General features: G+C 43.4%; 1 pseudogene; it reads left to right on the top strand.

Annotated features, from left to right (window-relative positions):
* Positions 1-5,822: 5,822 nt before the first annotated feature.
* LOC138302222 (nuclear factor 1-like) lies at positions 5,823-6,401 on the top strand (annotated as a pseudogene).
* Positions 6,402-15,383: the final 8,982 nt, after the last annotated feature.

Raw genomic sequence — 15,383 nt, 5'->3', positions numbered from 1 at the left:
TGAATAGGGCAAACATCCACTGTCCCCTGCAACATATTCTGACTTTAAGCCGATATCAGACCAAAGATATTTTCAGAATTCAGTCTGATAGATTCAATTTATTTCCAAATACATAGTCTACAATTGTTACCCACAGAACCCCGTTCAAATGAAACCCACATTCTTAGTGAAAAATATACTTTCGCACAGAGGGGTTTCGATATACGTACCGTGGAACCAGAAAAATATCCCCACATCATGAATAGTTGCTGACATTCATCCAAATGTAAATCATCCACAAGTATCTTAATAGGTGCAAATGATGTTTCAAACTTTAATTGGCAGAGTAATTGGCAGAGTATCCTCCAGATTCAGGTGAGCCCATATAAGACCCAGCAAGGAAAACGCACAGTTCAAACCAAATCAACGGCAAATGCTGAAGCGGACCATGGTTGGATTGTCACAATTCCATCAGCCACGCCCAACAACTGTTCCTAGCACTTTCAGCAAACGTTTGAACGCAGAGCCTGCATCCTGTAGGTCCAAGCTTATTATGATCTCCTGGAATGTAGCAAGCCTATAACAGAGCATAACCCATGATAGGGCCCGAAAATTCACATAGGAAGCCAACCTCCTCTGCTTCCAGGAAACATGGGCGCTGTCCCCGATACAGATTGCAGACTTCTCTGGCTTACACAAACTGGCTGTTAAAATAAATCACTTCAGAATGCCTATGAGGCGGCCTGGCAGTCTATACAGCTGCAACCATAAATCTTGATACTACTATAATCGAAAAGGACTGTCCATCACATTTGGCAAACTCTATAAGGGGCCAAACCAATTTTTTTTAATATACTTAAAAACCCACAGAAGAGGCCGAAATGCCATGACCGCAGCACTCTGCATGGCTCTCACCAACCTAGTCTGCAGATGTTGCCGTACATGAGATTCTGGTAACAGGTGATATTAACATTCACAAACTAGATAACTTGGTGGATCCACACTACAACAAGAGTTCCCATTGAGCGGGGAACTATCAGCTTGCCTCAAAACATATGAACTTACTTCTCTGTGTATCCACCACACCAGCAATAAATTTGGCACCCATACATACTTTTAGGGTATCATCATGCTGGACTACTTTGCAAGCCCCATACTATTGGCCACATGTAAATCATATATGGCTGTGGAATGCACAGAAAGTGACCATCATCCAGTCGTAATACAGTTGGACTTGGAACTCCTCACGTGCAACCATTTAAATACATTAGGTGCATCCACAGCAGTGGAAAAGAGTGTGCTGACAAGGAGACTAAAGTTGAGAAAGTTTAGCTTGGGTATATTTAACATCTGGAAGAAGCATATGAAATAATTGCATGTAGGTTCTGGCAGCCTGCAATGTGTCTGTGACTCAATTACAAACTTGGCATTCGGTGATCTACAAGAGCAAAGAAACCACCGCCCATCAGTTATCAAGAAACCCAGATCCAAGAACGCACCATGGTACAATACTGAGCTAAAGTTAAGCAAAACTGCCTTGAATGGTGCTACCAGAAGATACAGCAAGCAAAACATATCAGGCAGCTCATCAGCAGCTTAGCAATATAAAGAAAGCCCACCACACCCTGCTGTGGAATACAAAAGCAAAACATGTGCAATCGGAATGGTTACAACTACAATCCCTTTTATCCTGTACCAATGAAGATACGTTGTGGCAATGCATCAACAATCTAAACAATCTATAGCTAGAGGGAATGATGCACCAGCAATTAAATTGGCAGAATATGTTCAGAAGTTATACACATATGCTGATTTCTTGGTCTTCCATAGAGATGTTCTCATGTGGCAGGATCTAGACCTAGAGATTGAAGATGGGAAATACAGGCCAAGATCTTCAATCGAGCATCTGGCTATAAAGCTACTAATAAGTATAAAAAAACAGTGATGGATGGAATGCTTGGATTCATCTCAGCCACTAGTAATCACTCGGTCTGCATCCTTGTTATTTTTCACATCATGCCATCTCAGTTTTGACCCAGTTATATAGAAACAAGTTCTGACCCTTTTCCAGTAGGAATAGTCCAGTCTGAACTGCATAGGCAGGATCTTCCTGAACCAGAACGCAAGCAACCAAAGACTAATTTTGCCCTAGTTATGAGCTCATCAGCCAGGTAAAGCTTGGTTCCAATGATACAGGGTGCATGAGACCTACATCTGGGCAACTTTGGGCAACACAAAGTATACAAAACAGTGGTGAACGGAATGTTTGAATTATCTCAGTCACTGGTAATCACTCGGGCCACATCCCAATCCATTGTTATTTTGCACACCATGCCACTTGAGTTTCAACGCAGCTATGTGCAAATCAGTCTTTACCCTGCTCCAATAGGAGCATTACAGCCCAAAATGCCAAGCCAGGTCCTCCCTGAACCAGACAGCAAGCAACGCAGGACTGGTTTTGCCCTAGTTATGGGCTCATCAGCGGGTACAGCTTGGTTCCATTGACACAGAGTATACTGGACCTACATCTGGGCATATCCGTCCCACTTAGGGTGACACAATAAGTATACAAAACAGTGATGGAAGGAATGCTTGAATTAATCTCAGCCACTGATAATTACCCAGGAGCTCATTCCAATCCATTGCTATTTTGCACACAATGCCACCTTAGTTTGGACCCAGCTATATGCAAATCAATCTTGACTGTGCTCCAATAGGAACAGACCAGCCTCAACTTCCAAGCAAGGTCCTGCCTGAACAAAAACACAACCAACCCAGGACCAGTTTCACCCTAGTTATGCATTCATGAGCCAGGTACAGCTGGTTGGACATTGTGTGCACGGGACCCCCACCTGGGCATTCCTGTTTTACTTAGGGCAACACAATAAGTATACAAAAGAATGATGACTGGAATGCTCAAATTAATACCGGCCACTGGTATTCACTCGGGGCTCATCCCAATCCTTAGTTATTTTGCACACCATGCCACCTCAGTTTGGGGCCAACTTTATGCAAATCAGTCTTGACCCTGCTCATTAGGAACAGTCCAGCCCAAACTGCCACACTAGGTTCTCCCTGAACCAGACCACAAGCAACCCAGGATTATGGGGTCAACAACCATATACAGCTTGGTTCCAGTGACACAGCGTGCACCGGACCCACATCTGGGCATTCCTGTCCCACTTAGGGCAACACAATTAGTATATAAGACAGTGATGGATGGAATGCTTCAATTAATCTCAGCCACTGGTAATCACTCAGGACCACATCCCAATCCACTGTTATTTTGCACCCCATGCCACCTCAGTTATTAAGGCCATGAGAGCTAATGGGGCGCTTGGCCCCAGTGGCCTGCCTTGTGCAGTCTTTAAAGCAGACAAAGATTTCCGGGCTGACCTGCTTATGCTCTTCTATGTTGTCTGTTTCCCATCTGCAGAGGTACCGCAATCTTATAAGGGATCCATCCTTTATCCAGTTCACAAAAAGGGGAGCAATGACATGCCAGGACATTACTGGCTAATTGCGTTATTGAACGTTGTGGCCAAAGGTTATACAAAATTCCAATTACATGAACTTGAGACATGGGCGGCTAAAGCAAGTATCATACCATTTTATCACACTAGTTTTAGACAACATTTCTCAAACACTGACAACATTGTTGCCTTGTAATATTTGACATACTGGGCCTCTTTCTCATCTCAGGTGCCTCTATTTGTGTGCTTCATGGAGTACTCTGCAGGTTTTGATGCAACAAAATTTTGGGCAATGCTAGCAGAGTGAGGTATTCCCTCGATCCCACTCAGTGCAATTGCCTCTCTCTACTCAGAGATGTGGGTGCACTTTAAGGCTGGCACAGATAACTTTGCTACAAAACAAATCTCAACTACACAGGGTCTAAATCAATGTCTTAGCCCCCATGCAGTTCAATCTCTACATCACAGACATCGTCTGTTCATTGGCAAAGGCAAACCCAATCCCACCAAAAATTGCTTCCTATGATCAAATATGTGGACAATATGCTTATTCTAGGTCAAACAAAAGTGAGCCTGCAGGGCACCCGTAATCAGCTCTGCATCTACAACACCTCAAACAAGTTGAAGGCCAACTCAAAAAAAACAAAAGTGGTGATTTTCGGCAACTACAAGAACAAGAGGGGGTTGGGGAACCAATCTATCTCCCAAACATCTATTTGTAATTACCTTGGGGTCTAGTTTATTGACATAGGCAAACCCAAGACTCAATATAAACACATCAACAGGAAGGTCTAGGCAATCACATTTGCCTTCTGCAGATTATACTACCTAGTATATTCACCTTCGGAAGAGGCTATCCTGTGAGACACGGAACCACAGTTACTACCCATCCTCTCGATTATGGCCAACATGCCTATCTTGGAACATTCTTCCCTTAACTGGACAAGTTTCAGTGCATCACCTACAGAAGGTTGTTTTGTCTCCCAAAATACATCCAACATTCATTGCTTCACCTGGAGTTTGGCCTGAATGGGCAGGACGTTGAATGCAAGACTGCCTTTCTCAAATATTAATATGCCATTACAAGCTAAACCAGATACCCTAAAAAAGGCTCTCCAAGTGATCTTTACCGTGGCAGCCAACCCAGGGTCTCTATTTCTTAGAAAGGCAGCCTTGGATCTACATGTGACCATGAACATGCTGGCAGCCCTTACCATTCCCTATTCAAGTATAAAGTCAACTCTGAGGAAACAGGTTGCATTCTTTTTAAGGAAGGTCGACATAGTAACTGTGCATATCATCACATATGCCGCCCCAATCATAAAATTATTTGAGGAAACAAGACTGCAACCTTATGTAAAGACAGCACTAACCAATGAGACCAGGCATTGTATTCTAAGAGTGTGTTTCATGGTCCCTCCAGTCAACATGTTTTGCTCCGATTGGGCATCAACATCCAGCATCAGGTCATGTAGAAGCTGTGACCACAGAAGAAGGTCTATGCTGCTGCCCAGAGTTTCGAATTGCACACCACACTGTTAAAAAAATGTTCATGTTGAACGGGTTCCTTACCTGTAAAGATGTGCAGGATTTTTTTATGACTACCACTGTTCCCATGTATCTGTTACACTTTGGAAAATTTGTCAATATAATTTTCATTACTATTATTGTCATCACAGCAGGTCAGTCGTTTTATATTTTTACTTATTTCACATTTATTGCTCTCTTGACTTGGAGTCATTTTACATAGACTTGCACTCCTTTAGGGCCACTCTGTTTGCGTGTTTTATTTTACTTTTTATCTGTTCTATTGTGACTAATTGTATCAATTTTAATTAATTGCCACAGTAAACATATTGATTCATTCATTCATATCACCTCACTTGATGTTTCTTTCTGCATGTTTCTGCTGGTTGTTCCTTTCTCACGTATCCTACAAGAACACTAGTATACAGAAACCACAAATACACACACTATCACAGCAAATAAGTTTAATAACGTAATACAGGAGACACTATATTATGTGGATATATGGTGCAAATCAGGCTGACATTGGGTAACATTTTTTGGAACAAGCATTGGTAAATGCAATGGTTTCGCCTATGTGGTTAATAAAAAGCTGGCAATAGTTAATAAATATTACAATTATAAGGAGTCTGTGTACAAGTTAGTTCATAAAAGTTACACCACGAAGATCTCCCCTGTGATTTGACTTTGAGTGTCAGTGAAGGGCGAGTTGAGAAGCTATTTCCTCGCGATTGTAGTGTGATAAGCATGCTTGACATTTGCAACAATGCGACTGTAGACAAAAGAGAGGTAGCGTGCACATCCAGAAAATAAAATATTGCAGATCTTGTGGCATCGTCAGTTATGGATGAGTACCACCCATGCATCAAGGCCTTGCTGCTGCACGTAAGCACGCTGGCATATACCTGGTTCAACCTGTACGCCTGTAAAATGTGCTACCTGAAACAGCACGAGAGGCACATGTCACGCTAGGAGGAGCACGTGGCCAAGGAGGAAGTTCTTAGCCAGAGCGCCGAACACAAGCGTGTATGGGCTGCGCGGCTTTTGGCCAAGCTAAGGTGAGACCTGAGCCTGCAGAGCCGCCAGGACCTGGTGCTGGCCATAACTGGTCATAAGCCGCCCTGCTGCTTCCTTTCTAACCTCGGCCAGCTCAGAAAGATGCGCGTCATAGACTGCCAGCGCAAGGGTGACAAGATTTGGCGCCTGGACCTGGTCATGGCCATTCTGCTCAAGGACATTACCCTAGAAAGCACAGGTGCTGAGCAGCTGGAACGTGGACCCCAGAGCTGTAGCCCAGTGCTCTGTGTTCAGCCCCGCCACTTCGCTGTGCCCGTTCGCAAGCTTGACCTCTACTTGGCTTATCTGCTGCAAGACCCAGAGAAGCCTTGTATAGTAACGCCCTGTTCAGCGCCAGCGAGCTGATGAGAGTGTTGTGGGAAAGGGGAGGAGACATGGGGAGACTGAAATCGGGGAGGTTGAGCCCAAACAGCAGAGCCATGAGAGGAGAAGAGGAATGCATGCATATGGACATCTTGCCATGCACGGGCAAGAGGGACAGCATTCGTCACAACATGCCCACGGGGCAGGAGAGCCACAGGGCCGTAGGTCCCATGATTACTCACTGCAGCAACAGGACACAAGTGGCTATTCTTATAAAGCGGAACTGAGCAGGGAATCTTGTCACCACACCCCACAGCAGGCTGCCCACACGGAACACAGCCTAGAAGAAAATAATAAGAGTCCACTTCAGCAACAAAAGGGAGCACTAGAGTGGGTGCCTGTATCCGCCCCATGGGGACTGATGAGTGCGTGGTCCCCCAGGGGAGCTGCTAAGCGCAATTGCGATCAGGTTTCTTGCAAGTTAGACAACTCAACTGTGTAAGTATCAAAGGAACAAAGCATTTGAAACTGCAGGTAGGTTGTCTAGTGCTTGAAAAACGATCATTACCTAGTCCTAGTACTTACTCTTTCACCATCAGTGCCTGCTTCAATACCAATGCGGATAAACACAGTAATGGGGCCTCAGGAAACAGATAACAACAAACACACTAGGAACAAGTATTGGTAAATGCAGGAAATAGTGCAACAGCCAATGGAAAAGGAGAAACAGTTAGGGTCAAGCACAGGAACCAATGAAAAGCAAAAAAAGCAAGGGGGCGGGATGTAATTCGCTTTTCAGATTTATATTAAATACAATAGATTTCACAAGCACAGTGCAAGCGCTGTGCAGGTGAAATCTAAAAAGATAAATGGTTAAGGGCCAATGAGTCACAAATGACACACAACACCAGGGTGGACATACTGTCAAATGAGACATTAGTGTCTTAATAACATTAGGTGCATTCAGTAGTCAGGATAGCACCTAGCCAGACCATTTGTACTCTCCATGTCTCATAGCTGTAGGGAACCTTCAAAGGAATTCCATCTCTTTAGCAGATGCCTTTTGAATTTGTGGCAACATTGTGAGTTTGGGCTGGTGGGACCCTCCTGAGCCAAGCAAGGAGAGAGAGGACAGAGCTGTCAGTGCTCCCACCCCCCAATGCACAGGTGCCATGTGAAACTGGTGCTTGTTTTTGAAGCTGTCAGTGTGAGGGGTCATTGGCATGCCAACCCATCCCCTGAAGGTAATGTGACCACTTTCACAATTACCACCACCTATCTGCTCCAGAAAACTTTGAAACACAGAAGGATCAATGATCCATTTTATTTACTGGACCAGAGATGCTTCAAAATGTGTTTATTATCTCTAAATATTTTGTGAAGTTATGGTGGCACCCAAAAGATTAACAAAAAAGTGATAGAACCTGTGTGTCACTCTAATACTCAGGCTCCCGCCTTCCCCCTCTATCTTTTTTTTTTCTCTTGTACACGCACATGCATATTTATGTGCTGAAATTAACAACAGTGTAAGCTCTGACTATTGAGCGTTGACAGTTTACCCTTTTATGTTTTTATCTAGTCACATTTGCATGAAAGCAGTAAACGCTGAAACAAATCAATATGGTTTCTCACTAGCTGTAACATCAGACCAGGCCCCTTTCAGTTGCAGCAAGTTGAAGGTATCCTGATACACTTACCGTCACAAAGCAATACCGATGCCTTACCTCTGATCCCCTACTAGAGGAAGGTGAATGAGGCATTCATCTGCATTCCTATTGCTTAAGGGTAGAGACCAAATGCTCTGGTGGGAAGGAATGAAGGTAGGGCTGCCATTGGAAATTCAAAGAGGCCTACATTAGGGAGGGGCTACTAATTAATTTTTCTTCTTGAGCGCTGCTGGTTTAACTAATGGAACTAATGGAAAGTGTGAAGAATGGGACTAAAAATCCACTAAAACAGTCTTGGTTCTCCTTTATCCTACCCAGATCCTCAGAGGGAAGGGGAGGCACATCTATGGCACAAACATTTAAAGTACAACATTCCTATTTTGTGTTTTAGTTTAATTAGATTGCATGGGGCAGTAAAATATATTTAATACTATTTACTCATAAGTGATGGTGGTGTGTGTTCACAGTGGTGTTCACATAGCTTACAGTGATATTGCAACACATGTTACTTCTTTCTACAGGTTTGTATGCTGTTGCAAAAGCCTCCACATTATTCCCAAAAAGCCAGTATGAAAAATTCCAACTCTCGATTCTTCCTTTTCTTTCAAATGACTTTCTCCTTTCTTTCCACCTCTGCATGCCTCCGCTCTCTGAGTATAGCCTAGTCTAAATCACAGGCATATTTGCCTTAACCCTTACCATTGCATCTCTGCAAATTGCCCACACCTTATTTGAAAGATCACAATATCTCCTTCAAAAGTAATATTCTGCATCCCGACAACACCTAATCTCATAAAGCTCATCTATTAATACCATCAACCAATGCATACATTTTCCATATTCTCTGCCACTAAAGACCTAACCTAATTCCTAATAATTTAATCAACTACGTAGAAACTTAAGTAAAGGCATGGAATGGTTCCTGCAGAGCAGAAGACTGATCCCAATAACCAACAATAACTGCAAAAAACACTAACCCTGGCCATCGAGCAGCATGCTGCCCAGCTTAACAGTTCAACAATGCCTCGTCAGGGGGAGTAAGTGCTATATAATACAATTACAATGCATTATATAGCTCATACTAAAATGAATACCATAACACTAAGCTGCCAAACAGTTCATTGTAGTTATAACAGGCTTCTTAATTAATCTATTTTACTTCCTGACACTCTCACAAAATGTAAATGTGCTAATGGTCAGATTCATCACCCAGTAGTCTACCAGTCTACAACAATACACCACCCATCACCAACTGAACAGGCACAGAATAATTAAAAAGATCCGCCATTTACCCTTGGCCAACATATAACTCTGATTTATTCCAACACTGCAGGTCTAGAATAGCAACATACAATGGCTATTTCTTGGCATCTCACAATGACTGTCAGATTTGGGATGTTGTTAACAAAGTCCATCCCAGCAGATCTCTCCACCACTTCTCCTTTCAATTTATGCCTGCTGAGAACAATAAACTTTAAATACATCTCTGAATGTACAGCCCATTTGTGCTACGTGGGCTATGAACATAAGAAATGCTAAAAAGAGACCTGCAGAGTTGCTCTGCTCAAAGCTACCAGCTTACTAAAAAACAATAAACTGTGTGCCTTTCTCTCACACACCTTCATCCATCAATCTGCTAACTACTGAGTCCCATAACAAGATCACTGCACCTCGTGGTCATCACGCACAACATAGAAACACTTCCCACATAGGAACAAAACAAAGGCAACATTCTTTCAACCACTCACCCTACACTGTGTAGCGTACTACTCATGTAAGCAAGAGCTTTAGCGCCCCACATAGGGGTAGTAAGCACTGTATAAATGTTGCAGTACAATACAACAATAGCATTGTGGTGCACTGAGATGTACTGCTCCTCCAAAGCTCTTAGCTCATGTTTAGCCTCTCCAGCTGCTGTCACATGGTTTTCAGCACCCCTGCCGTTTTGGCAATGCCTACCTTTCTGATCCCTTCTTAAACTCTATTGAGACCTTGCTACACCTGCAGACTGACCAAAATTGGATTTGAAGAGTTCAATAACAGCAGCACTTTTATTAAACTTGAAGACATGGCTATTCAGAATGTCTAGGAGGAATCTCCAAAATCACCTGCTGAGGCTAATTCCTTTGATAGTTAAATCAATCTGTATTGTTTAGTGAACAGGCAATGAACTAAGGGCATGTCTAGGTGTATGGCTGAATCAGTGATTCATCTGTCCACTTCATGCTGGAACAGGCATGACTTTGTCATAGAATTCAGGCGAGTCAGTATTGTGTCATAGGAATTAACTGGATGATGTCAGTATTGCGTAGTAAGCCTCAAACTGCTGTTATGCGGTTCCTACTGTGGTAATATCACTGCATGTTTAGTGATTTCAGGACAGCCAGGTGTTGGAGACTGAGTCCATCAACACCATTAGTACCTGTCCACCTAACTCCTGGCTAGCTCACAGTGACTCACCCAAACCCCAAACCTACTGGGGTGAAAGGTGATTATGGCAACTTGAACATGACACTCCAACTCCCCCGCAAAGCAATGGAAACAGGTCTTGCCCCTTTTGTACTGTTCCTCATGCATGCCAAGGTGTGACACAATAGATGTGCGATAAGTTTGCAATACATTTGTTGAAACAATCGCAACCTTGCATATGGAGAGTGAGCTGAGATAATTAGGCAGATGAAACAAAGCAAAGTAATCAGCATTAAGAACATGGTAAAGAAGATAAACAATCCAATCATGATGTACGTGGGTCTAGGTGTGCTAGATGTTTCTACCAAATCCTAGGTCTATGCTGAGAACATATTGGGTGTACCCTTCTGCCTGACCCAATCTAAGGGATTAGCCCAAGACCCATATTTGAAATATCAGGAATCAGCCTGTGGTACAAATAGCTGTCCACTCAGGAGGCTGGTAGATCAACTCCAGCCAACCTGCATGTCGTACAGCATGCGTCCCAGGATAGTCTTGGCCGGAATGCCCTCTTCCCCTTCTGGGTCAACGCATTGATAATAAACCATACCATGATGGAAGTACAGTTTGTTTCAATGCAATGCTATGTCTGGATGGTAGAAGCTGTCTCCTCACTGGGCATCACAAGCAGGCTTATCGTGTACAGAATTCTTTAGCCTTGGACAGGAAGTACTGATTATATGTCATGCAAAGGCGTACTAAACAAACAGCTTGTTTCTCACTTTCCTAGAATACAGAAAACTGATAAAATATGTAGAAATCATTGCTAAAAGCCGCCTTACTGAAATTAATGAAATATGAACACTAAAATAAACTAAAATAGTGGTGACCAACCCAGGTCCCAGAGGTCCTCAAGACACTGTGGCAAACTCCCATTGTTATCGGCACCCATGAGGTCTACAAGCCAGTGCATCCAGGCATGTCCTCAGCAACCCAAGCTGTCAATCCACCTCAGAGGCTCTCAGGGACAACTTGACCAAGAACTCCATGTGCAGAAGGGTGAGAAAGCAACTCTGTTCTGGCCCTGCACAGTCTGGCAGCCCGAGATGCTGAAGGACTGACTCATTGCACCCGGGGCACTCGGACACATGTCTCAGTGTTGAAGGGGGTAACACCTCTCTGATCTCTCTTCCAATCTGGAGAATGTAAATTCACATGCCCTGAACCTTGGCGGCAACTTGACCAGATGTCTCCTTTATGCAGACATTGCCCTCCTGATATCTAGGACCAGGGCAGGGTTACAACACCTGCTAAACATATGAGACATGATTACGTGGAATCTGCTAGCGCAGGTGTATTCATAAAAATTATAAATGAGTGTTCATGTATTCTGAAAAATGGGTTTGTGTAGAAAATATAATAACGTAGAATAAATAATGCACGCATTTGAAAATGTGATTACGATGAGTGATCGCCAATGTTCACAAAGTGTACTTACTAGTGGATTAATATTGATAAATGTTGGATATATGTTTGACTGATGTAGTAATATGTCATGTTAAGGGTTATGCACTATGCTTTAGCTTTAGTAACTGTAGGCCTTAACTTAGCGAGTGTCTTGGCCTTTGCCAGGCCTCATGTCAAAGCTGTATTTCTTAACGTTTAATAAATGGCTGTCCTAGAGAGTTAAACTGTGATTTTCTTTTTGCATTGTTTAAATGTGCTCATAACTGAGAGCTTTCTCATGAGAACCGACTGCTAGCAGATGCTGTTCTTGTTAATGTAACATTTTATGTGTAATGTGTGTGAGACTGACTTTCTCAAGAGAAGAACAATAGAGATACTGACTGGAGTATAAGCTGCAACAATATTGTTACCTGACAAGCCGGATGATGAGGACACTGCAGGACAACCAATCAAAGACATGTGAGCAAAGTAATGGTAGAATTCATAGATTTGGAGTTTTAGTTTTATTGGACTAAGTGTAAACCTGCGATTAAATGACCAATGGGGATTTAGGAAATAGTTTTAGTATTTTTGATTTAACAACACTGCATTGAGACAAGACAGGTTGATTGGCCATTTTCCTGCTGGCCGAAAGGTCGATATTTTCTTGTGCGTCCTAACAAGAGACGTGCTTTACTTTAATGCTTAAAGACCTAGGGGGTCATTTTGACCTCAGCGGTCTTTTTTAAAGACCGCTGAGGGACCGCCGTGTGGAAGACTGCCAGTGGTGGCGGTTTGCAGCGTGGCCTATTATGAACGTTGGCAGCTCTCCGTCCTTTTACGGATGGAGAACTGCCAACAGCCATACTGGCGGGAGGCGGGGAAGTGGAGGTTGCGCCACCTCCACTGCTACGCCAACAGAACACCGCCCCGCGAATCACGTCCTGTGATTCGCCGTGGCGGTGTTCTGTTGGCGTGGCAGTGGAGGCGGAGCTACCCCCATGGCTCCCGTCCCCTCCCGGAGGATCGTCGGACCAGGTAAGTCGATCGTCCGTGAGGGGAGGGGGGTTGTTGTGTGTTGTGTGGGTGCATGGGGGTGTGCGTGTGTGTATGTAGAGGGGGGGTGTGAGTGCGTGTATGCCTGCGGGGGTGTTGTGTGTATGGGAATGAGTGCGTGTATGTCTGTGGGTATGTCTGTATGGATGTGTGCGTGTATGTTTGAATGTGGGTGTGCATGTATGACTGTGTGTGTGGATGTAGGCATGTATGTCGGCGTGTGTGCGTGTAAGTATGTAGGTGGTACCCGCGTGTGTGTCGTGTGGGTATGGGTGAAGTGATGTTGGGGGTCGGGGTGGGGAGGGGGGCCCTGCCACCTTTGGGGGGTGGCAGGGGTGATGGGGGGGTAGGGGAGGGAATTGGGGTGGGGGTGGGGAGTGGGGGAGACCCCTATCAGTGCCAGGGAAGGAATTCCCTGGCACTGATAGTGCTTACCGCCATGGATTTCATGGCGGTTCAAACCGCTGGAAATCCACGGCAGTAAGCCGGGTCCAAATACCGCCGGCGGTATAGTGCCGGCCGCCGGCCTGGAGACCTAGGTCTCCAGCCCGGCAGGCGGAACGGAGAACCGGCGGATGACCATGGCGGTAACCGCCATGGTCATAATTCCACAAAGTAAGACCGCCAGCCTGTTGGCGGTCTTACCGCCGGTTCTCCGCCTTCCGCCAGGGCCATAATGACCCCCTTAGTGTTTCTGAACTTTGATGCTGAATCCTGATTGCCTTGCTGATTGACTGTTGAACTTAGGACAAAGGCTGACTCTGCTTGCTGATCCACACTGAGTATAGGTATTATGAATCAGACTGTGGACTATTATGTCTATTTGCTTTTCCTTTCTAGGTACCAACTGCACTGTTTTGATAGAGCCATAGTTAGATGGTTATTCAAATTTGTGTTACTAAATTATTTAGCATGAAGCCCAACATGCTGATGCTAATCTGGTTTAAGTTAAGGATCCTCACTAAGGAAATTGTGCTAATAAGGAATAATGCTTGATTAATTTTTCTGTTGAATTCGAATGTATGAAATTACTCTGATGCAGCTGACTTTGTTACTATTTGGCAGGGTAACTTTAGAATGTGTTGTAGTTAAAGCTTTGATTAGATTACGTTTCTTCCATCACTTTGGACAGCCAGTATTGTTTCTGCATGTGTTTCATTGGATCTTGAGATTAATGTACATGACCTTAGCATTGTTAATATAGGGAAATAAATATTCTAACTTTTACCAAAAGGTGTGGTTATTTATGACTGAAAGATCATGGTGTGTGACAGTTACTGACTCCATTGATCATTGATGTTATTGATTGTTGTTGATTATTGATATTGTGCATTGGTTATTGATTATTGATTATGTACTGGAGCTTTGGTAAGAACATCTTAAATGCGAGTCAAAAGGTTCATCAACCTATTTGCATCCCCTTGTAAGTTTACTTATTAAGGTCAGACGCGCTAGCAAATCCAATGGACTAACTGTGAATTTGGATAAATCCAAAATCATGATTATGGGAAAGAAGGTCAAGAAACTGGGACACTGCCGTTTTAATAGCTTCCCAAATAAAAAGTAGCACAGTATAAGTACTTAGGGTCGTGATTGGTAATGGAGGATCCTTCCATCCACATAAATAGTATATAAAGCCATTTGTGCTAAGCTTGTACCAACTCTTGTGTATGGGTTTGAAGCCATGTTTTGCAGAGAACCCAGTCTTTGAGATCAATTCATGATTATCACCTATAGATAAATGTTTTAGTTATGCAAGTACAGTTCCTCAGCACAGGTAATCACATTTTTTTTACTAGAAACAAATAGACATCTTACAGTTTTTGCTTGTGCTCTCCAAATATGTAGAGCCAGTGGGATTATGCAATTCTGCTGCGTTTTCTGCATAAATATCTCTTTGCCACATAACCTGCAGATTTGAATACAATAATCTTGATTCTTGCTCAAATGGATTCAAAGTTACTAAAAAAGCATTAACATGCTGCTGCACAGTTGGAAAGATCCCGCTGAAGTTCAGCCTAACAAAGTAGATAAGTGAAAGATATGGTGCTTTTGTTAAAAAAAAAAAATTAAGCTAAGTGCAGCAAAGGTCGACCCACTAGATTATCAGTTGTGTAAGAAAATCTTCAGCCAGGGGTGTAACTTGGTCAGTAAGATTGGGAAAGGGGGTGCAAGTAGGGTGCACAAGAGGGCCTTAAGGGGCAGTGAAAATAGTAAGAAATGTGGATTGGTAGGGGTGCTGAGTGAGAGAAATCATATCATTATATGAAATAAACATTATTTTTTAAGTCTTTCAAAACAGAGAAAAGGAGTGTGTGTGCATTTTTTGTCTGTGTGTGTAAAAAATTCCGGTGAAATCTGACAGACATCTCACTATACCCGACTAAAAGCACCCATTACCAGCTATTCCCCTAACGCCCCTCCTGAAGCTATGCCCCTGTTTGCA

This window comes from Pleurodeles waltl, chromosome 6, assembly GCF_031143425.1.
Source record: "Pleurodeles waltl isolate 20211129_DDA chromosome 6, aPleWal1.hap1.20221129, whole genome shotgun sequence".
NCBI lineage: Eukaryota > Metazoa > Chordata > Amphibia > Caudata > Salamandridae > Pleurodeles > Pleurodeles waltl.
This window is presented reverse-complemented; position numbering and strand designations above follow the sequence as displayed.